Raw genomic sequence first — 25,040 nt, forward strand, 5'->3', positions numbered from 1 at the left:
GCTGTGATTCGCCATTCTCTATTCCATTAATATTCAGGTTTGCTGAAAATGAGATGAGATGAAATGAGCAGGTCCGACGATCAGGTCTGTGACACTACACGATATCGACAAAGTTGTCTCTTGCACTTACGGTGATGCGGACGGCAGTTCTCACACTTAAACCAGTAACTATGATGTTAAGAAAAAATGCGGCCGAGAAATACTCGATTTCTGCGCGGCGACACTGGGCCAGAGTAAAGTTCAGTTAATGTGATTGCCGACTGGATAGAGGGTGGATTTGGAACTCCTGTGCGGCTGCGCTGCGCATTGTCCAGATCTGCTTGGAGCGATATTCACTTCAATTCTTCACTTACGGGACAGTTTGATTCTCAGTTTCTTTTTCTCTGGTGCTTGGTGAGATTTCAAAAGTTGAAAGCGACCCGTACCGACCCCAAACTCATCATTTACACGCTGATAGATACAAGGAGGCCACACTCTTCACTTCAGTGAGATGAAAACCGAGAGCGATTTCACGGTCGAATGCAAAGGCGAACAAATCTCACGAAAAGAAAGTGCAGGTCATTGAGGTGACTTCAAAGTCCTGATTGTTCACACAGAACTTCTTACCAAAGCGTTTGAGATTCTGGTGGAGCGATTTGGGGACTTTGTTTCCCTCTTCGCAAAAGTTTGATCCGCAGGTCAAGATCAAAAGTCAAGAGCAGAATGAGACGCCTTCCTGAAATTTGAGAACTCGGGAAGCAGACTTTACAGCAAGGTCCTGTTATTTGTGAAAAAGCAGATAAAACATTCATTCCCGAACGATCCAGAATCCTATCAGCTCTAAATCAACGGTGACCCCGGGGTTTGAACACGCAGCCTTCTTCTGGCGCAATATGGACAGAAGCAGGAAGGTGAAAAGTGGGAATTGATAGATTAAGTGAGTGGGCAAAACTGTGTCAAACAGAGTTCAATGTAGGAGCGAGCGAGGTCATCCACTTCAAATCTAAGAAAGATATATCAGAGTATTTTCTAAATGGTGAGAAACTAGGAACAGTGGAGAATCAGAGAGATTTAAGGGTCCAAGTACAGAAACCGCGACCAACCAACAGACAGATACAAAAATTAATTAAACAACCGAATGTGCCCTTAGTACGGCCGGTTAACTCATTCGCTTAAAATGTACCGTAATGTCATGATCACGGATTCAATTCTTGTAATTTACTTTATTTATTTCGGGTTTTTGTAACTTTTAAAATCGAAGTTTTACGAAAAAAAACACAGACAAATTCACGGGGACAGTCCTTTAAATTACATCCATTGTAACTTTACCCCTCGGCCGGAGAAACACGTCTTTTTTTTATTTATCTTTGTCCTGTTTGCAGAAAACGCTTAACTCGCGGCCAGTTCCCAAATGATCATCAGCAGCAACAGACAGACAGAGCGGGTCTGACCGCACCGAGATGTGGAAAAAGGATCAGTTGAGGACAAATGCATCAAATCAAATAGTCACCCGGCACCGAGAGTGAGAAAACCAAAAGAAAAAGGCAGAAGGCAACAGAGAAATAAAAGCCAAATACAGACGATAGAAATATTTCTATTCCTTGATGCCTCTGTATTCCATCCCCCTCCTGTTCATTCCGAAATTCATATAAAAACATCGCACCCAGAGATACAAAGCGACAGTTCATATACAAACATAACTCTCATATATACACACCCACAGTTCATATATAAACAACGCACTCATGTATGCACTCCCGCAGATCATATGTAAATATTGCACTCATATATACACAACCATTGTTCATATATAAACATCGCACTCATATATACACACTCACAGTTCATATATAAACATCGCACTCATATATACACACCCACAGTTCATACATAAACATCGCACTCATATATAGACACCCACAGTTCATATATAAACATCGCACTCATATATACACACCCACAGTTCATATATAAACATCGCACTCATATATACACACCCACAGTTCAGATATAAACATCGCACTCATATGAACACACTCACAGTTCATATATAAACATCACACTCATATATACACACCCACAGTTCATATGTGAACATCGCACTCATATATACACACCCACAGTTCATATATAAATATCACACTCATATATACACCCCCACAGTTCATGTGTGAACAGCGAATTCATATATAGACTCCCACACTTTATAAAACAACAGCGCACTCTTACTACACACGCACTTAATATCTACCCAAAGCCCTGTTTATAGTTCTCATTAAAATCTGAACACTGAAAGTTTAACTGTTTTTCAGATACTGTCCGTCCTGTTCTGTATTTTCAGCTTTAAATTTGCTGACGTACGGCAAAGGGAGCGCGATATCGGTCCTGGTGGTGAAAGCTGCTTCGACGGAGGAGTCAGTGTCTTGGAACTGGCCGGGATTGGAACGTTCTTGTGTCACACGAAGTGTCTGAAAGGCGCGGATTCACATGAAGATCAGCAGCGCGGTGCCGACACCTGGTGCTGCAATGTTAGCGGCACTGAGAGTGACAAAACCAAGAGAAAAAAGGAGAAGGTATGAGAGAAATCAAAGCCAAATAAAGACGCCATTAATATTTCCCATCCTTGATGCCTCTCGATTCCATACCCAATCCTTCAGTGGCTGGTCTCAAATGTAATTATGAAGAAATGCGAGAATCGAAGCAAGGAAGAAGAAACTAAATAACCAGGAACTGCCGAAACTCGGGATTGAACGAAGGACCTTTAGATCTTCAGTCTAACGCTCTCCCAAGTGAGCTATTTCGGCCCCTTGGCAAAAGTTTACTTTATGTCATTGTCGTGGAATAAAATATAACCCCAGGGGGCATTTCCCCTCCTGTTCATTCCGCAATTCATTAAAAAAATCGTACTCACATACACACACCCACAGTTCATATATAAACATCGCACTCATAGATACACACTCACAGCTCATATATAAAGATCACACTCATATATAAACACCCACAGTTCATATATGAACATTGCACTCATATATACACACCCACAGTTCATATATAAACATCACACTCATATATACACACCCACAGTTCATATATCAATATCACACTCATATATACACACCCACAGTTCATATGTGAACATCGCACTCAAATATACACACCCACAGTTCATATCTTAACATCACACTCAAATATGCACCCCCACAGTTCATATATAAACATCACACTCAAATATACACACCCACAGTTCATGTGTGAACAGCGAAATCATATTTTGACTCCCACACTTTATAAAACAACAGCGCACTCTTACTACACACGCACCTAATATCAACCCAAAGCCCTCTTCATAGTTCTCATTAAAATCTGAACACTGAAACTTTAACTGTTTTCCAGATATTGTCCGTCTTGTTCTGGATTTTCAGCGATACATTTGCAGAATTACGGCAAAGGGAGCGCGATATCGGTCCTGGTGGTGAAAGCTGCTTCGACGGAGGAGTCAGTGCCTTGGAACTGGCCGGGAGTTTAACGTTCTTGTGTCACACGAACTGTCTGAAAGGCGCGCATTCACATGAAGATCATCAGCGCGGAGCCGACACCTGGTGCTGCAATGTTCGCGACAAAGAGAGTGACAAAACCAAGAGAAAAAGGCAGAAGGTATGAGAGAAATCAAAGCCAAATATAGACACCATTAATATTTCCCATCCTTGATGCCACTCGATTCCATCACCAATTCTTCAGTTGCGGGTATCAAATGTTACTGTAAATAAATGCGAGAATCGAAGCAAGGAAGAAGAAACTAAATAACCAAAAACTGCCGAAACTCGAAATTGAACCAAGGACCTTTAGATTTTTAGTCCAACGCTCTCCCAACTGAGCTATTTCGGCCCTTTGTCAAAAATTTACTTTATGTCATTGTCTTGGAAGAAAATATAAATCCAGGAGGCATTTCCCCTCCTGTTCATTCCGCAATTCGTATAAAAAATCGCACTCATAGATACACACCCACAGCACATATATAAACATCACACTCATATACACAAACCCACATTTCATATATAAACATCGCACTCATATATACACACCCACAACTCATATATAAAGAGCGCACTCATATATACACACCCACAGTTCATATATAAATATCACACTCATATATACACACCCACAGTTCATATATAAACATCACACTCATATATACACACCCACAGTTCATATATAAATATCACACTCATATATAAACACCCATCGTTCATACATAAACATCAAACTCATATATACACACCCACAGTTCATGTGTGAACATCGAATTCATATATAGACTCCCACACTTTATAAAACAACAGCGCACTCTTACTGCACACGCCCTTAATATCTACCCAAAGCCCTGTTTATAGTTCTTATTAAAATCTGAACACTGAAAGTTTAACTGTTTTCCAGATACTGTCAGTCCTGTTTTGTATTTTCAGCTTTAAATTTGCTGAAGTCCGGCAAAGGGAGCGCGATATCGGTCCTGGTGGTGAAAGCTGCTTCGACGGAGGAGTCGGTGTCCAGAAACTGGCCGGGATTGGATCGTTCGTGTTTCACATGAACTGTCCGAAAGGCGCGGATTCACATGAAGATCATCAGCGCGGTGCCGACACCTCGTGCTGCAATGTTAGCGGCACCGAGAGTGAAAAAAACAAGAGAAAAAGGCAGAAGGTATGAGAGAAATCAAAGCCAAATGTAGACACCATAAATATTTCCCATCCTTGATGCCTCTCGATTCCACCCCCAATCCTTCAGTGGCCGTTATCAAATGTTACTGCAAATAAATGCGAGAATCGAAGCAAGGAAGAAGAAACTAAATAAGCAGGAACCTGCCGAAACTCGGGATTGAACCAAGGGCCTTTAGATCTTCAGTCTAACGCTCTCCCAACTGAGCTATTTCGGCCCCTTGTCAAAAGTTTACTTTATGTCATTGTCGTGGAAGAAAATATAACCCCAGGGGACATTTCCCCTCCTGTTCATTCCGCAATTCATAAAAAAAAATCGCACTCATATATACACACCCACAGCTCATATATAAAGATCGCACTCATATATACACACCCACAGTTCATATATAAAGATCACACTCATATATACACACCCAGAGTTCATATATAAAGATCGCACTCATATATACACACCCACAGTTCATATATAAGTATCACACTCATATATACACACCCACAGTTCATATATAAGTATCACACTCATATATACACACCCACAGTTTATACAACCACAACGCATTCATCCATCCACACCCAGTTTATTGGAGGGAGATCGGTACCGACTGCCCATCGAGCTCTCGGATGGGACAGGCGGAAGCAACAGCAACCGATCAAACTCTGGATCTCATCCTTAGCACAGACCGGTAGATCCACCTGTGAAGTTACACCGTACTTTGATAGCAAGGACGGTAACGGGTTCTGAGAAGGCATCAGGATGTCCAATGGCTTCTGAGTGGCGATCCATTTGGGCAAGGGGTTCTCAGAGAGGGGAAGGGAGAGTCAGATGGCATCAGAGAGTGTCATGGGGCTCGGAGAGGGTGAGGGACAGTCAGAGGGTATCAGAGAGTATATTGAGATCTCACAGAGGGGAAGGAGTGCCAGAGGGTATCAGAGAGTGTAAGGACGCTCAGGGCGTATGAGTGGGTGAGGGGCACTCAGCGGGTATCAGGGAGTGTAAAGGGCGCTGACAAGGTTCAAAGAGGATAATGGACTCTCTGAGAATATCAGAGAAGATGAAGAGCTCAGGGAGAATCAAAGAGGGTAAGGTGGGCTCAGGAGGTGTCAGATAGGCGAATGGATCCAGAGTTGGCATCCTCTTAATATTATAAACATCGCACCAATGTATACACTCCCATTCTTCATATGTGAACATCGCACTCATATATACACACCCATAGTTCATATATAAACATCACACTCATATATACACACCCACAGTTCATATATAAACATCACACTGATATATACACACCCACAGTTCATATATAAACATCAAACTCATATATACACATCCACAGTTCATATATAAACATCAGACTCATATATACGGACCACCAGTTCATATATAAATATCGCACTCATATATAAACACCCATCGTTCATATATAAACATCAAACTCATATATACACACCCACAGATCATGTGTGAACATCGCACTCATATAGACACACCCACAGTTCATATGTGAACATCGCACTCATATATACACACCCACAGTTCATGTGTGAACAGCGAATTCATTTATAGACTCCCACACTTTATAAAACAACAGCGCACTCTTACTACACACGCACTTAATATCGACCCAATGCCCTGTTTATAGTTCTTATTAAAATCTGAACACTGAAAGCTTAACTGCTTTCCAGATACTGTCCGTCCTGTTTTTTATTTTCAGCGTTAAATTTGCTGACGTACGGCAAAGGGAGCGCGATATCGGTCCTGGTGGTGAAAGCTGCTTCGACGGAGGAGTCGGTGTCCAGAAACTGGCCGGGATTGGAACGTTCTTGTGTCACACGAAGTGTTTGAAAGGCGCGAATACACTTGAAGATCATCAGCGCGGTGCCGACACCTCCTGCTCCAATGTCAGCGGCACGGAGAGTGAAAAAACCAAGAGAAAAAAGCAGAAGGTATATGAGAAATCAAAGCCAAATAAAGCCGCCATTAATATTTCCCATCCTTGATGCCTCTCGATTCCATCCCCAATCCTTCAGTGGCTGGTGTCAAATGTTAGTGTGAAGAAATGCGAGAATCGAAGCAAGGAAGAAGAAACTGAATCACCAGGAACGACCGAAACTCGGGATTGAACCAAGAACATAAGAAATTGGAGCAGGAGTAGGCCAATCGGCCCCTCGAGCCTGCTCAAATCTAAAGAACGTTTAGATTTTCAGTCTAACGCTCGCCCAACTGAGCTATTTCAGCCCCTTGTCAAAAGTTTACTTTATGTCATTGTCGTGGAAGAAAATATAACCCCAGGGGGCATTTCCCCTCCTGTTCATTCCGCAATTCATAAAAAAAAATCGCACTCATACACACACCCACAGTTCATATATAAAGATCGCACTCATATATACACACCCACAGCTCATATATAATGATCACACTCATATATAAACACCCACAGTTCATATAAGTATCACACTCATCGATGCACTCACACAGTTTATAAAACCACAACGCATTCAGACATCCACACCCAGTTTATTGGAGGGAGATCGGTTCCGACTGCCGATCGAGCTCTCGGATGGGACAGGCGGAAGCAACAGCAACCGAACAAACTCTGGATCTCATTCTTAACACAGACCGGTAGATTCACCTGTGAAGTTACACCGTACTTTGATAGCAAGGACGGTAACGGGTTCTGAGAAGGCATCAGGACGTCTAATGGCTTCTGAGTGGCGATCCATTTGGGCAAGGGGTTCTCAGAGAGGGGAAGGGAGAGTCAGATGGCATCAGAGAGTGTCATGGGGCTCGGAGAGGGTGAGGGACAGTCAGAGGGTATCAGAGAGTATATTGAGATCTCACAGAGGGGAAGGAGTGCCAGAGGGTATCAGAGAGTGTAAGGACGCTCAGGGCGTATCAGTGGGTGAGGGGCACTCAGCGGGTATCAGGGAGTGTAAAGGGCGCTGACAAGGTTCAAAGAGGATAATGGACTCTCTGAGAATATCAGAGAAGAGGAAGAGCTCAGGGAGAATCAAAGAGGGTAAGGTGGGCTCAGGAGGTGTCAGATAGGCGAATGGATCCAGAGTTGGCATCCTCTTAATATTATAAACATCGCACCAATGTATACACTCCCATTCTTCATATGTGAACATCGCACTCATATATACACACCCATAGTTCATATATAAACATCACACTCATATATACACACCCACAGTTCATATATAAACATCACACTCATATATACACACCCACAGTTCATATATAAACATCAAACTCATATATACACATCCACAGTTCATATATAAACATCAGACTCATATATACGGACCACCAGTTCATATATAAATATCGCACTCATATATAAACACCCATCGTTCATATATAAACATCAAACTCATATATACACACCCACAGATCATGTGTGAACATCGCACTCATATAGACACACCCACAGTTCATATGTGAACATCGCACTCATATATACACACCCACAGTTCATGTGTGAACATCGAATTCATTTATAGACTCCCACACTTTATAAAACAACAGCGCACTCTTACTACACACGCACTTAATATCGACACAATGCCCTGTTTATAGTTCTTATTAAAATCTGAACACTGAAAGCTTAACTGCTTTCCAGATACTGTCCGTCCTGTTTTTTATTTTCAGCGTTAAATTTGCTGACGTACGGCAAAGGGAGCGCGATATCGGTCCTGGCGGTGAAAGCTGCTTCGACGGAGGAGTCGGTGTCTCGGAACTGGCCGGGATTGGAACGTTCTTGTGTCACACGAAGTGTCTGAAAGGCGCGAATACACATGAAGATCATCAGCGCGGTGCCGACACCTCCTGCTCCAATGTCAGCGGCACTGAGAGTGAAAAAACCAAGAGAAAAAAGCAGAAGGTATATGAGAAATCAAAGCCAAATAAAGCCGCCATTAATATTTCCCATCCTTGATGCCTCTCGATTCCATCCCCAATCCTTCAGTGGCTGGTGTCAAATGTTAGTGTGAAGAAATGCGAGAATCGAAGCAAGGAAGAAGAAACTGAATCACCAGGAACGACCGAAACTCGGGATTGAACCAAGAACATAAGAAATTGGAGCAGGAGTAGGCCAATCGGCCCCTCGAGCCTGCTCAAAATCTAAAGAACCTTTAGATTTTCAGTCTAACGCTCGCCCAACTGAGCTATTTCAGCCCCTTGTCAAAAGTTTACTTTATGTCATTGTCGTGGAAGAAAATATAACCCCAGGGGGCATTTCCCCTCCTGTTCATTCCGCAATTCATAAAAAAAAATCGCACTCATACACACACCCACAGTTCATATATAAAGATCACACTCATATATACACACCCACAGCTCATATATAAAGATCACACTCATATATAAACACCCACAGTTCATATAAGTATCACGCTCATCGATGCACTCACACAGTTTATAAAACCACAACGCATTCAGACATCCACACCCAGTTTATTGGAGGGAGATCGGTTCCGACTGCCGATCGAGCTCTCGGATGGGACAGGCGGAAGCAACAGCAACCGAACAAACACTGGATCTCATTCTTAACACAGACGGGTAGATTCACCTGTGAAGTTACACCGTACTTTGATAGCAAGGACGGTAACCGGTTCTGAGAAGGCACCAGGACGTCCAATGGCTTCTGAGTGGCGATCCATTTGGGCAAGGTGATCTCAGAGAGGGGAAGGGACCGTCAGAGGGCATCAGAGAGTGTAATGGGGCTCAGAGAGGGGAAGGGACCGTCAGAGGGCATCAAAGAGTGTAATGGGGCTCAGAGAGGGTAAGGGACAGTCAGAGGGTATCAGAGAGTATATTGAGATCTCACAGAGGGGAAGGACTGCCAGAGGGATTCAGAGAGTGCAAGGACGCTCAGAGCGTATCAGTGGGTGCGGGGCACTCAGCGGGTATCAGAGAGTGTAAAGTGCGCTGACAAATTTTGAAAGAAGATAATGGACTCTCTGAGCGTATCAGAGAAGATGAGAAGCTCAGGGAGAATCAAAGAGGGTCAGGTGGGCTCAGGAGGTATCAGATAGGCGAATGGATCCAGAGATGTCATCCTCTTAATATTATAAACATCGCACTCATGTATACACTCCCATTGTTCATATATAAACATCGCACCTACGTATGCACTCCCGCAGATCATATATAAATATTGCACTCAGATATGAACTCCAATTGTTCATATATAAACATCGCACTCATATATACACACCCACAGTTCATATATAAACATCGCACTCATATATACACACTCACAGTTCATATGTGAACATCGAACTCATATATACACACCCACAGTTCACATATAAACATCACATTCATATATACACACCCACAGTTCATATATAAACATCGCACTCATATACACACACCCACAGTTCATGTGTGAACATCGAATTCATATATAGACTCCCACACTTTATAAAACAACAGCGCACTCTTACTGCACACGCACCTAATATCTACCCAAAGCCCTGTTTATAGTTCTCATTAAAATCTGAACACTGAAAGTTTAACAGCTTTCCAGATACTGTCCGTCATGTTTTGTATTTTCAGCGTTAAATTTGCTGAAGTACGGCAAAGGGAGCGCGATATCGGTCCTGGCGGTGAAAGCTGCTTCGACGGAGGAGTCGGTGTCCAGAAACTGGCCGGGATTGGAACGTTCTTGTGTCACACGAAGTGTCTGAAAGGCGCGGATTCACATGAAGATCATCAGCGCGGTGCCGACACCTGGTGATGCAATGTTAGCGGCACCGAGAGTGAAAAATCCATGAGAAAAAAGCAGAAGGTATGAGAGAAATCAAAGCCAAATATAGACGGCATAAATATTTCCCATTCTTGATGCCTCTCGATTCCATCCCCAATTCTTCAGTGGCGGGTATCAAATGTTCCTGCAAATAAACGCGAGAATCGAAGCAAGGAAGAAGAAACTAAATAATCAGGAACCTGCCGAAACTCGGGATTGAACCAAGGACCTTTAGATCTTCAGTCTAACGCTCTCCCAACTGAGCGATTTCGGCCCCTTTTCAACAATTAACTTTATGTCATTGTCTTGGAAGAAAATATAACTCCAGGAGGCATTTCCCCTCCGGTTCATTCCGCAATTCATAGAAAAAATCTCATTCATATATACACACCCACAGCTCATATATAAAGATCGCACTCATAAATACACACCCACAGCTCATATATAAAGATCGCACTCATATATACACACCCACAGTTCATATAAATATCACACTCATCGATACACTCCCACAGTTTATAAAACCACAACGCATTCATACATCCACATCCAGTTCATTGGAGGGAGATCGGTTCCGACTGCCGATAGAGCTCTCGGATGGGACAGGCGGAAGCAACAGCAACCGAACAAACTCTGCATCTTATCCTGAACACAGACCGGGAGATCCACCTGTGAAGTTACACCGTACTTTAACAGCAAGGACGGAAACGGGTTCTGAGAAGGCATCAGGACGTCTAATGGCTTCTGAGTGGCGATCCATTTGGGCAAGGGGATCTCAGAGAGGGGAAGGGAGAGTCAGAGGGCATCAGAGAGTGTAATGGGGCTCGGAGAGGGTGAAGGACAGTCAGAGGGTATCAGAGAGTATATTGAAATCTCACAGAGGGGAAGGACTGCCAGAGGGTATCAGAGAGTGTAAGGACGCTCAGGGCGTATCAGTGGGTGCGGGGCACTCAGCGGGTATCAGAGAGTGTGAAGGGCGCTGACAAATTTCAAAGAAGATAATGGACTCTCTGAGCGTATCAGAGAAGATGAGAAGCTCATGGAGAATCAAAGAGGGTCAGGTGGGCTCAGGAGGTATCAGATAGGCGAATGGATCCAGAGATGGCATCCTCTTAATATTATAAACATCGCACTCATGCATACACTCATTTTGTTCATATATAAACATCGCACCTACGTATGCACTCCCGCAGATCATATATAAATATTGCACTCAGATATGAACTCCAATTGTTCATATATAAACATCGCACTCATACATACACACCCACAGTTCATATATAAACATCGCACTCATATATACACACCCACAGTTCATATGTGAACATCGAACTCATATATGCACACCCACAGTTCACATATTAACATCACATTCATATATACACACCCACAGTTCATAGATACACATCACACTCATTTACACACACCCACAGTTCATGTGTGAACATCGAATTCATATATAGACTCCCACACTTTATAAAACAACAGCGCACTCTTACTGCACACGCACCTAATATCTACCCAAAGCCCTGTTTATAGTTCTCATTAAAATCTGAACACTGAAAGTTTAACAGCTTTCCAGATACTGTCCGTCCTGTTTTGTATTTTCAGCGTTAAATTTGCTGAAGTACGGCAAAGGGAGCGCGATATCGGTCCTGGCGGTGAAAGCTGCTTCGACGGAGGAGTCGGTGTCCAGAAACTGGCCGGGATTGGAACGTTCTTGTGTCACACGAAGTGTCTGAAAGGCGCGGATTCACATGAAGATCATCAGCGCGGTGCCGACACCTGGTGATGCAATGTTAGCGGCACCGAGAGTGAAAAATCCATGAGAAAAAAGCAGAAGGTATGAGAGAAATCAAAGCCAAATATAGACGGCATAAATATTTCCCATTCTTGATGCCTCTCGATTCCATCCCCAATTCTTCAGTGGCGGGTATCAAATGTTCCTGCAAATAAACGCGAGAATCGAAGCAAGGAAGAAGAAACTAAATAATCAGGAACCTGCCGAAACTCGGGATTGAACCAAGGACCTTTAGATTTTCAGTCTAACGCTCTCCCAACTGAGCTATTTCAGCCCCTTTTCAACAATTAACTTTATGTCATTGTCTTGGAACAAAATATAACTCCAGGAGGCATTTCCCCTCCGGTTCATTCCGCAATTCATAGAAAAAATCTCATTCATATATACACACCCACAGCTCATATATAAAGATCGCACTCATAAATACACACCCACAGCTCATATATAAAGATCGCACTCATATATACACACCCACAGTTCATATAAATATCACACTCATCGATACACTCCCACAGTTTATAAAACCACAACGCATTCATACATCCACATCCAGTTCATTGGAGGGAGATCGGTACCGACTGCCGATAGAGCTCTCGGATGGGACAGGCGGAAGCAACAGCAACCGAACAAACTCTGCATCTCATCCTTAACACAAACCGGTAGATCCACCTGTGAAGTTACACCGTACTTTGATAGCAACGACAGTAATGGGTTCTGAGAAGGCATCAGGACGTCTAATGGCTTCTTAGTGGCGATCCATTTGGGCAAGGGGATCTCAGAGAGGGGAAGGGACCGTCAGAGGGTATCAGAGAGTGTAACGGGGCTCAGAGAGGGTAAAGGACAGTCAGAGGGTATCAGAGAGTATATTGAGATCTCACAGAGGGGAAGGACTGCCAGATAGTATCAGGGAGTGTAAGGACGCTCAGGGCGTATCAGTGGGTGAGGGGCACTCAGCGGGTATCAGAGAGTGTAAACGGCGCTGACAAGGTTCAAATAGTGTAAAGGACTCTCTGAGGGTATCAGAGAAGATGAGGAACTCAGGGAAAATCAAAGAAGGTAAGGTGGGCTCAAGAGGTATCAGACAGGCGAATGGATCCAGAGTTGTCATCCTCTAAATATTATAAACATCGCACTCATATATACACACCACAGTTCAAATATAAACATCACACTCATATATACACCCCCACAGTTCATATATAAACATCACACTCATATATACACCCACACAGTTCATATATAAACATCACACTCATATATACACCCCCACAGTTCATATATAAACATCACACTCATATATACACACCCACAGATCATATATAAATATCGCACTCATACATACACACCCACAGATCATATATAAATATCACACTCATATACACACACCCACAGTTCATATATAAACATCACACTCATATATACACACCCACAGATCATATATAAATATCGCACTCATACATACACACCCACAGATCATATGTAAATATCACACTCATAAAAACACACCCACAGTTCATATATAAACATCCCACTCATATATACACACCCACAGTTCATATGTGAACATCGAACTCATATATACACACCCACAGTTCACATATTAACATCACATTCATATATACACACCCACAGTTCATAGATACACATCGCACTCATTTACACACACCCACAGTTCATGTGTGAACATCGAATTCATATATAGACTCCCACACTTTATAAAACAACAGCGCACTCTTACTGCACACGCACCTAATATCTACCCAAAGCCCTGTTTATAGTTCTCATTAAAATCTGAACACTGAAAGTTTAACAGCTTTCCAGATACTGTCCGTCCTGTTTTGTATTTTCAGCGTTAAATTTGCTGAAGTACGGCAAAGGGAGCGCGATATCGGTCCTGGCGGTGAAAGCTGCTTCGACGGAGGAGTCGGTGTCCAGAAACTGGCCGGGATTGGAACGTTCTTGTGTCACACGAAGTGTCTGAAAGGCGCGGATTCACATGAAGATCATCAGCGCGGTGCCGACACCTGGTGCTGCAATGTTAGCGGCACCGAGAGTGAAAAATCCATGAGAAAAAAGCAGAAGGTATGAGAGAAATCAAAGTAAAATATGGACGGCATAAATATTTCCCATTCTTGATGCCTCTCGATTCCATCCCCAATTCTTCAGTGGCGGCTATCAAATGTTCCTGCAAATAAACGCGAGAATCGAAGCAAGGAAGAAGAAACTAAATAATCAGGAACCTGCCGAAACTCGGGATTGAACCAAGGACCTTTAGATCTTCAGTCTAACGCTCTCCCAACTGAACTATTTCGGCCCCTTTTCAACAATTAACTTTATGTCATTGTCTTGGAAGAAAATATAACTCCAGGAGGCATTTCCCCTCCGGTTCATTCCGCAATTCATAGAAAAAATCTCATTCATATATACACACCCACAGCTCATATATAAAGATCGCACTCATAAATACACACCCACAGCTCATATAAATATCACACTCATCGATACACTCCCACAGTTTATAAAACCACAACGCATTCATACATCCACATCCAATTCATTGGAGGGAGATCGGTACCGACTGCCGATAGAGCTCTCGGATGGGACAGGCGGAAGCAACAGCAACCGAACAAACTCTGCATCTCATCCTTAACACAGACCGGTAGATCCACCTGTGAAGTTACACCGTACTTTGATGGCAAGGACGGTAACGGGTTCTGAGAAGGCATCAGAACGTCTAATGGCTTCTGAGTGGCGATCCATTTGGGCAAGGGGATCTCAGAGAGGGGAAGGGAGAGTCAGATGGCATCAGAGAGTGTAATGGGGCTCGGAGAGGGTGAGGGACAGTCAGAGGGGATCAGAGAGTATATTGAGATCTCACAGAGGGGAAGGAGTGCCAGAGGGTATCAGAGAGTGTAAGGACGCTCAGGGCGTATCAGTGGGTGAGGGGCACTCAGCGGGTATCAGAGAGTGTAAAGGGCGCTGGCAAGGTTCAAAGAGGATAATGGACTCTCTGAGGGTATCAGAGAAGATGAAGAGCTCAGGGAGAATCAAAGAGGGTAAGGTGGGCTCAGGAGGTGTCAGATAGGCGAAAGGTCCAGAGTTGGCATCCTCTTAATATTATAAACATCGCACTAATGTATACACTCCCATTCTTCATATATAAACATCGCACTCATGTATGCACTCCCGCAGATCATATATAAATATCGCACTCATATATACACACCCACAGTTCATATGTGAACATCGCACTCATATAAACACACCCACAGTTCATATATAAATATCACACTCATATATACACACCCACAGTTCATATGTGAACATCGCACTCATATATACACACCCACAGTTCATATGTGAACATCGCACTCATATATACGGACCCACACTTCATATATAAATATCACACTCATAAAAACACACCCACAGTTCATATATAAACATCGCACTCATATATACACACCCACAGTTCATATGTGAACATCGAACTCATATATACACACCCACAGTTCACATATAAACATCACATTCATATATACACACCCATAGTTCATATCTTAACATCGCACTCAGATATACACACCCACAGCTCATATATAAAGATCACACTCATATAAAAAACCCACAGTTCATATATAAACATCGCACTCATATGTACACACTCACAGTTCATATTTAAACATCACACTCATATTTTCACACTCACAGTTCATATATAAACATCGCACTCATATATACACACCCACAGTTCATATATAAACATCGCACTCATATATACACACCCACAGTTCATATATAAACTGCACACTCATATATACACACTCACAGTTCATATATAAACATCACACTCATATGTACACACCCACAGTTCATATATAAATATCACACTCATATATGCACCCCCACAGTTCATGTGTGAAGAGCGAATTCATTTATAGACTCCCACACTTTATAAAACAACAGGGCACTCTTACTACACACGCACTTAATATCTCCCCAAAGCCCTGTTTATAGATCTCATTAAAATCTGAACACTGAAAGCTTAACTGGTTTCCAGATACTGTCCGTCCTGTTTTGTATTTTCAGCGTTACATTTGCTGACGTACGGCAAAGGGAGCGCGATATCGGTCCTGGCGGTGAAAGCTGCTTCGACGGAGGAGTCGGTGTCCAGGAACAGGCCGGGATTGGAACGTTCTTGTGTCACACGAAGTGTCTGAAAGGCGCGAATACACATGAAGATCATCAGCGCGGTGCCGACACCTCGTGCTCCAATGTCAGCGGCACTGAGAGTGAAAAAACCAAGAGAAAAAAGCAGAAGGTATGAGAGAAATCAAAGCCAAATAAAGACGCCATTAATATTTCCCATCCTTGATGCCTCTCGATTCCATCCCCAATCCTTCAGTGGCTGGTGTCAAATGTTACTGTGAAGAAATGCGTGAATCGAAGCAAGGAAGAAGAAACTAAATAACCAGGAACGACCGAAACTCGGGATTGAACCAATGATCTTTAAATTTTCATTCTCACGCTCGCCCAACTGAGCTATTTCAGCCCCTTATCAAAAGTTTACTTTATGTCATTGTCGTGGAAGAAAATATAACCCCAGGGGGCATTTCCCCTCCTGTTCATTCCGCAATTCATTAAAAAAAATCGCACTCATACACACACGCACAGTTCATATATAAACATCGCACTCATATATACACACCCACAGCTCATATATAAAGATCACACTCATATATAAACACCCACAGTTCATATAAGTATCACACTCATCGATGCACTCACACAGTTTATAAAACCACAACGCATTCAGACATCCACACCCAGTTTATTGGAGGGAGATCGGTTCCGACTGCCGATCGAGCTCTCGGATGGGACAGGCGGAAGCAACAGCAACCGAACAAACTCTGGATCTCATTCTTAACACAGACCGGTAGATTCACCTGTGAAGTTACACCGTACTTTGATAGCAAGGACGGTAACGGGTTCTGAGAAGGCACCAGGACGTCCAATGGCTTCTGAGTGGCGATCCATTTTGGCAAGGTGATCTCAGAGAGGGGAAGGTACCGTCAGAGGGCATCAGAGAGTGTGATGGGGCTCAGAGAGGGGAAGGGACAGTCAGAGGGCATCAGAGAGTGTGATGGGGCTCAGAGAAGGGAAGGGACAGTCAGGGGGCATCAGAGAGTGTAATGGGGCTCAGAGAGGGTGAAGGACAGTCAGAGGGTATCAGAGAGTGTGATGGGGCTCAGAGAGGGGAAGGGACAGTCAGGGGGCATCAGAGAGTGTAATGGGGCTCAGAGAGGGTAAGGGACAGTCAGAGGGTATCAGAGAGTATATTGAAATCTCACAGAGGGGAAGGACTGCCAGAGGGTATCAGAGAGTGTAAGGACGCTCAGGGCGTATCAGTGGGTGCGGGGCACTCAGCGGGTATCAGAGAGTGTGAAGGGCGCTGACAAATTTCAAAGAAGATAATGGACTCTCTGAGCGTATCAGAGAAGATGAGAAGCTCAGGGAGAATCAAAGAGGGTCAGGTGGGCTCAGGAGGTATCAGATAGGCGAATGGATCCAGAGATGGCATCCTCTTAATATTATAAACATCGCACTCATGCATACACTCATTTTGTTCATATATAAACATCGCACCTACGTATGCACTCCAGCAGATCATATATAAATATTGCACTCAGATATGAACTCCAATTGTTCATATATAAACATCGCACTCATATATAAACACCCACAGTTCATATATAAACATCGCACTCATATATACACACCCACAGTTCATATATAAACATCGCACTCATATATACACACTCACAGTTCATATGTGAACATCGAACTCATATATACACACCCACAGTTCACATATTAACATCACATTCATATATACACACCCACAGTTCATAGATACACATCGCACTCATTTACACACACCCACAGTTCATGTGTGAACATCGAATTCATATATAGACTCCCACACTTTATAAAACAACAGCGCACTCTTACTGCACACGCACCTAATATCTACCCAAAGCCCTGTTTATAGTTCTCATTAAAATCTGAACACTGAAAGTTTAACAGCTTTCCAGATACTGTCCGTCCTGTTTTGTATTTTCAGCGTTAAATTTGCTGAAGTACGGCAAAGGGAGCGCGATATCGGTCCTGGCGGTGAAAGCTGCTTCGACGGAGGAGTCGGTGTCCAGAAACTGGCCGGGATTGGAACGTTCTTGTGTCACACGAAGTGTCTGAAAGGCGCGGATTCACATGAAGATCATCAGCGCGGTGCCGACACCTGGTGCTGCAATGTTAGCGGCACTGAGAGTGAAAAATCCATGAGAAAAAAGCAGAAGGTATGAGAGAAATCAAAGCCAAATATAGACGGCATAAATATTTCCCATTCTTGATGCCTCTCGATTCCATCCCCAATTCTTCAGTGGCGGCTATCAAATGTTCCTGCAAATAAACGCGAGAATCGAAGCAAGGAAGAAGAAACTAAATAATCAGGAACCTGCCGAAACTCGGGATTGAACCAAGGACCTTTAGATCTTCAGTCTAACGCTCTCCCAACTGAGCTATTTCAGCCCCTTTTCAACAATTAACTTTATGTCATTGTCTTGGAACAAAATATAACTCCAGGAGGCATTTCCCCTCCGGTTCATTCCGCAATTCATAGAAAAAATCTCATTCATATATACACACCCACAGCTCATATATAAAGATCGCACTCATAAATACACACCCACAGCTCATATATAAAGATCGCACTCATATATACACACCCACAGTTCATATAAATATCACACTCATCGATACACTCCCACAGTTTATAAAACCACAACGCATTCATACATCCACATCCAGTTCATTGGAGGGAGATCGGTACCGACTGCCGATAGAGCTCTCGGATGGGACAGGCGGAAGCAACAGCAACCGAACAAACTCTGCATCTCATCCTTAACACAAACCGGTAGATCCACCTGTGAAGTTACACCGTACTTTGATAGCAACGACGGTAATGGGTTCTGAGAAGGCATCAGGACGTCTAATGGCTTCTTAGTGGCGATCCATTTGGGCAAGGGGATCTCAGAGAGGGGAAGGGATAGTCAGAGGGTATCAGAGAGTGTAACGGGGCTCAGAGAGGGTAAAGGACAGTCAGAGGGTATCAGAGAGTATATTGAGATCTCACAGAGGGGAAGGACTGCCAGATAGTATCAGGGAGTGTAAGGACGCTCAGGGCGTATCAGTGGGTGAGGGGCACTCAGCGGGTATCAGAGAGTGTAAACGGAGCTGACAAGGTTCAAATAGTGTAAAGGACTCCCTGAGGGTATCAGAGAAGATGAGGAACTCAGGGAAAATCAAAGAAGGTAAGGTGGGCTCAAGAGGTATCAGACAGGCGAATGGATCCAGAGTTGTCATCCTCTAAATATTTTAAACATCGCACTCATATATACACCCCACAGTTCATATATAAACATCACACTCATATATACACCCCCACAGTTCATATATAAACATCACACTCATATATACACCCCCACAGTTCATATATAAACATCACACTCATATATACACCCCCACAGTTCATATATAAACATCACACTCATATATGCACACCCACAGTTCATATATAAACATCACACTCATATATACACACCCACAGTTCATATATAAACATCACACTCATATGTACACACCCACAGATCATATATAAATATCGCACTCATACATACACACCCACAGATCATATATAAATATCACACTCATACATACACACCCACAGTTCATATGTGTTCATCGTATTCATATATGGACTCCCACACTTTATAAAACAACAGCGCACTCTTATTGACATCCACTTAATATCTACTCAAAGTTATGTTTCTCGTCCTTACCAAAGACTGAACACTGAAAGTTTAACTGTTTTCCAGATACTGTCCATCCTGTTTTGTATTTTCAGCATTAAATTTTCTGAAGTCTGGCAAAGGGGGCACGATATTTGTCCTGGCGGTGAATGCTGCTTCTGACGGATGTCTCGGTGCCCAGGAGCTGGCGGGGATTGGAAAGATCTTGTGTCGCACGAAGTGTCTGATCTGCCCGTATACACATGGAGGTTATCAGTGCGGTGCCTGCACCTCGTGCTGCAATGTTAGTGTGTCTGACATCAGCTTAAAAGGCGGCTTGTTGCAAACACGTTGTGGTCACAGTTTCTGTTTGCGCATAACTGAACTTCAGTCGTTCAAAATGAAATGTTTTCTTTGCTGCTTCACAATAAACAGTATCTTATTGTAAAATTTCGCTCATTGGTTCCTCAGTGTCAGAGGGAGAATTGTCTAAAACTCCTCATTTATTTCATTGTTCATTCAGAATTAGCCCACGGATTGACACAGAGAGATGAACACAGCGAGAGATACAGAGTATCGGTAAACACAGCGAGAGATACAGAGTATCGGTAAACACAGCGAGAGATACAGAGTATCGGTAAACACAGCGAGAGATACAGAGTATCGGTAAACACAGCGAGAGATACAGGGTATCGGTAAACACAGCGAGAGATACAGAGTATCGGTCAACACAGCGAGAGATACAGAGTATCGGTAAACACAGCGAGAGATACAGAGTATCGGTAAACACAGCGAGAGATACAGGGTATCGGTAAACACAGCGAGAGATACAGAGTATCGGTCAACACAGCGAGAGATACAGAGTATCGGTAAACACAGCGAGAGATACAGAGTATCGGTAAACACAGCGAGAGATACAGAGTATCGGTCAACACAGCGAGAGATACAGAGTATCGGTAAACACAGCGAGAGATACAGAGTATCGGTAAACACAGCGAAATGGAGAAGAGAAATAGAAAAATATAAACTGCCTCAAACGCTAACAGACAGTGATAGGTCGATATCAGGAAGAGGAGGTGGAGTCGTTGCAACTTAATTTGTCTCCTTAATTTGCAAAAGCTGGGCAAATTGCCTTTTTTGTCACAAGAGATCCAAGGTTCGATTGCCAGCGGCGCCTTTTTGTTCCATCTGATATTTACCTCATTTGTGAATTAAACAACAAAGTAAGGCAGGGCCGTATTTGTATTAATTCCGGAGCCAACAAGGAAAGGAATGCTGAAATGCTCGTTCTTTGCACAGGCGGAACTCTTACTGAAGTAGCAAGCATTTGAGCTTGACAAATCATAGAATCGTTCGAGGAGGGAAGGAGGCCAAAACTCTGCTGCCCGTATCCTAACGCTCAACAAGTTCCGTTCTCCCACCTCCCCTGTGATCACTGACCTACATTGGCTCCCAGTCCGGGAAAGCCTCGATTTTAAAATGCTCATCCATGTTTTCAAATCCCTCCATCTCTTCGCCTATTCCTATCTCTGCAACCTCCTCCAGCCCTACAATTCTCATCCTTCTTTTCAAATGCCTCTATGGCTTCGCACCTCCCTGTCTCTGTAACCTCCTCCAGCCCTACAACCCTCCGAGATTTTAGCGCTCCTCCAATTCTTCCTTCTTTTGCATCCCCGATTTTAATTGCTCCACGATTGGCGGCCGTGCCTTCAGCTGCCTCGGCCCTAAGCTCTGGAATTCCCTCCCTAAACCTCACCGCCTCTCTACCTCTCTCTCCTCGTTTAAGATGCTCCTTAAAACCTACCTCTTCAACCAAGCTTTTGTTCATCTGTCCGAATACCTCCTTATGTGGCTCAGTGTGAAATTTTGTTTGATAATCTCTCCTGTGAGTCGCCTTGGGTCGTTTCATTACGTTAAAGGACCGAAATAAATGCAAGTCGTCGTCGTTGTTGATGTTGTTGTTGTTGTGGCACTTTATCAACCGCATTGCCCTCATCAACCCTCTCTGTTACCACATCAAAAAACTTAATCAAGTTAAACACGATTTGCCTTTAACAAACCCATGCTGGCTTTCGTTTATTAATCCACACTTGCCCAAGTGACTATTCATTTTGGCCCGGATCATCGTTTATAAAAGCTTTCCCACCACCGAGTTTAATGTTACTGGCCTGTTGTTGTTGAGTTTATCCTTACACTCTTTTTGAACAAGGATCTAACATTTGTAATCATCCAGTCCTCTGGCATCACCCCCGCATCTAAGGAGGATTGGAAGATTATGACCAGGACCTCTGAAATTTCCACCCTTCCACTCCCTCAGCAACCTTGAAAGCATCCCATCCGGTCCGGGTGAATTATCAACTTTAAGCATAGCCAGCCTTTCAAGTGCCTCCTCTGTATCAATTTTCACCACATCCAGTGTCTCAACTACCTCCCTTTTTACTGTGACTTTGGCAGCATCTTCTTCCTTGGTAGAGACAGATGCAAAGTACTCTCCTCCATGCGTAGATCTCCTTTTTGGTCCCTATTCGGCCACACCCCTCCTATTATGAACCTTTCATTATTTAAATGCCTGTCGAAGACTTTTGGATTAACTTTTATGTTAGCCGGCAAACTATGTTCATATTCTCTCTTTGCCCCTCTTATTTACTTTTTCACGGTACTTCCTATATTCAGCCTGGTTCTCACTTGTATTGTCAAACTGATATCTATCATAAACCCCCTTTATCTGCTTCATTTTACCCACTATCTCTTTCGTCATCCAGCGATCTCAGGCCCTACCTTCGCCCCTCTTGGGAATCTACCTAGTCTGTACCCGAAACATCTCCTCCACCCATTGTTCAATTATATTTTAGCCTGCCAATCTTTGATTCCAATTTACACGGGCCAGGTACGTTCTCAACCCATTAAAATTGGCCCTTCTCCTGTTAAGTACTTTACTCGAGATTGCTCCTTCTCCTTCACCATAACTCATCTAAATCTTATGATACTATGATCACCGTTCAATAAATCTGACACTGACACTTGCTCCAATTGACCCACCTCATTCTCCAGAACCAGATCCACCAATGCCTCCTTCCTCGTATCATTATGTGTTAATCTTAACACATGTGACGTATTTGTATATTTGTTGTATTTAATGCAATATATTTGAGCTGCGAATGTGTCCAAAACACGTTTTCAGGATAATGCACTCGTGGGCTTATTTTACAAACTCCTTTAACTGCAACCAGCAACCAATCTCCATGAAAGGTTGCGAAGCAAAGCTGGTTTCAGAGCAGTTTTCGGCGTTCAGCTTTTATCCGCAATGTGTAATTAGTAGAAACTCATTTAAAGCACATCTTAGTATCAATGAGAATGTCAGGCACAGGACAGTTGGGTGGAACCGTCTCTTATAATAATGACAAAGTGTAATAGATTATAAAGTGAAAAAGCCAATCCAATCTCTTAGTCTCTCTCTGTCGCTTTCTCGGTGAGTGAACGTAAAACAGCAGAAGAAGCTAAAACAAAGAACTGAGCAGTTTTGTTTGTTTCCTTTTCCTTCGGGCGAGTACAGTTGAAGAGAAGGATTTCTGTTTCCTGCTGGACAAATAACTGGAATGAGCAGTGTATCTCGTTCCCATGGTACCCAGTGAAACATCCACGTTTGGATCTCACATTTACACTGATACCTTCCTTCCTCACTAATTATAGGAAACTTTTGGGAAGGTTCAATCACACTTCAGAAGTCCAGAAGCGCAAAGGAAGGTGGACACCTCGTGGTGACGTAACCTGCAGGCGAGGGAGGTTTGCAGTTTTACCTGGAGCTGTAAATGTATAAACTCCTTCCAATGTACAAACTCCCCTCACCAACAGTAATTCAATTCTAACTGATCTGAGACTTTGGTCATTTATGGTGATTATACTTTGTCCAGTTAAAGCAGCAGTAAAATCCGTTGTGTGTTATATACATAGCCGTTCAGTCAATATAAAACATTGTCATCCGACCTACCATGAGCAATGCCACACGGGGTATGTTGGGTTACGGACAGTTCTGCCTCCAGCAGTTGTTCTCTCGGTCACACATCCGGCATCACCTCTCGGTCTCATACTGCAGAGTCACGCCTGAATATAAACACATTTCTGTTTCAGACTTTGACCTGAAGGTCAACAAATCACAAGTCAAGAGGAAGGGAACAAACAAATCAAATATTTAAGAACGTTAACGGATATAAAATTCACAATAAATGACTGAGGAAAAAATGAAGCAAACGGATCAAGATGAACAATTAGCAAAAGGGAACAATTAAAGAAAGGAGAAGGGGAACCGATCAAATCGCTCCAAATAGTTTTTGAAAAATCCTTTTGTTTTTCATCTTAGTTTCTCTGTTAAGTTGGGGACGAACATCGAGAAATACTTTTCGTAACATCATAAAGACAATTAGAATAAACATTTCACAAAGTAGGCCTTAATCTTACTTACACGATAGCATGTTATGGGTTTGTAAAATCTGCAATTGTTTTACCATTCTTTAAGTTTAGAGGGATGCTCTGAATATATGTTCTACATTGAAACGGAAGTGGATTAATCAAATAAAATGAGGAAATTTGTTTATGAATTTGAAGAGCTGATTTTCCATGTTGGATATGGCGATATATTTATTTACGCAACTGTAATTTGTGAAATGATGGAATGTATTTATTTCTATATCTGTACGGGTAAGGAAATCCCCATTGGATCATTTCCAGGAACCAGTCAAGTACTTAAATTAGTTTGTCAAACCCAAAACACCCTTTGGGATTTGCTGATTGATAATTTGCATGGAAATCGCGACCATCACAAAGCATTGGAAAAAATATACCCACTGAGGTTTCGGGGTTGTTACTGACTTCTTTATATCACTGAGTAACCTATTTGAAACTGGGTGAAGCTACAAATCTGATGATAAGAGTTTGGGTTAGA

At 43.0% G+C, this 25,040-nt stretch overlaps 7 non-coding genes across 7 annotated transcripts; all 7 read right to left on the reverse strand.

Moving 5' to 3' along the window:
• Positions 1–2,710: 2,710 nt before the first annotated feature.
• On the reverse strand, positions 2,711–2,783 carry trnaf-gaa (transfer RNA phenylalanine (anticodon GAA)). Its single transcript has one exon. It is a non-coding gene; the product is annotated as a tRNA-Phe (tRNA).
• Positions 2,784–3,794: 1,011 nt separating this feature from the next.
• Positions 3,795–3,867, reverse strand: trnaf-aaa (transfer RNA phenylalanine (anticodon AAA)). Its single transcript has one exon. It is a non-coding gene; the product is annotated as a tRNA-Phe (tRNA).
• A 972-nt stretch (positions 3,868–4,839) lies between these two features.
• trnaf-gaa (transfer RNA phenylalanine (anticodon GAA)) lies at positions 4,840–4,912 on the reverse strand. Its single transcript has one exon. It is a non-coding gene; the product is annotated as a tRNA-Phe (tRNA).
• A 5,742-nt stretch (positions 4,913–10,654) lies between these two features.
• On the reverse strand, positions 10,655–10,727 carry trnaf-gaa (transfer RNA phenylalanine (anticodon GAA)). Its single transcript has one exon. It is a non-coding gene; the product is annotated as a tRNA-Phe (tRNA).
• Positions 10,728–12,455: 1,728 nt separating this feature from the next.
• trnaf-gaa (transfer RNA phenylalanine (anticodon GAA)) lies at positions 12,456–12,528 on the reverse strand. The gene has a single exon. It is a non-coding gene; the product is annotated as a tRNA-Phe (tRNA).
• A 1,967-nt stretch (positions 12,529–14,495) lies between these two features.
• trnaf-gaa (transfer RNA phenylalanine (anticodon GAA)) lies at positions 14,496–14,568 on the reverse strand. Its single transcript has one exon. It is a non-coding gene; the product is annotated as a tRNA-Phe (tRNA).
• Positions 14,569–18,769: 4,201 nt separating this feature from the next.
• Positions 18,770–18,842, reverse strand: trnaf-gaa (transfer RNA phenylalanine (anticodon GAA)). Its single transcript has one exon. It is a non-coding gene; the product is annotated as a tRNA-Phe (tRNA).
• Positions 18,843–25,040: the final 6,198 nt, after the last annotated feature.

This window comes from Heptranchias perlo, chromosome 20 (genome assembly GCF_035084215.1).
Source record: "Heptranchias perlo isolate sHepPer1 chromosome 20, sHepPer1.hap1, whole genome shotgun sequence".
Taxonomy (NCBI): Eukaryota; Metazoa; Chordata; class Chondrichthyes; order Hexanchiformes; family Hexanchidae; genus Heptranchias; species Heptranchias perlo.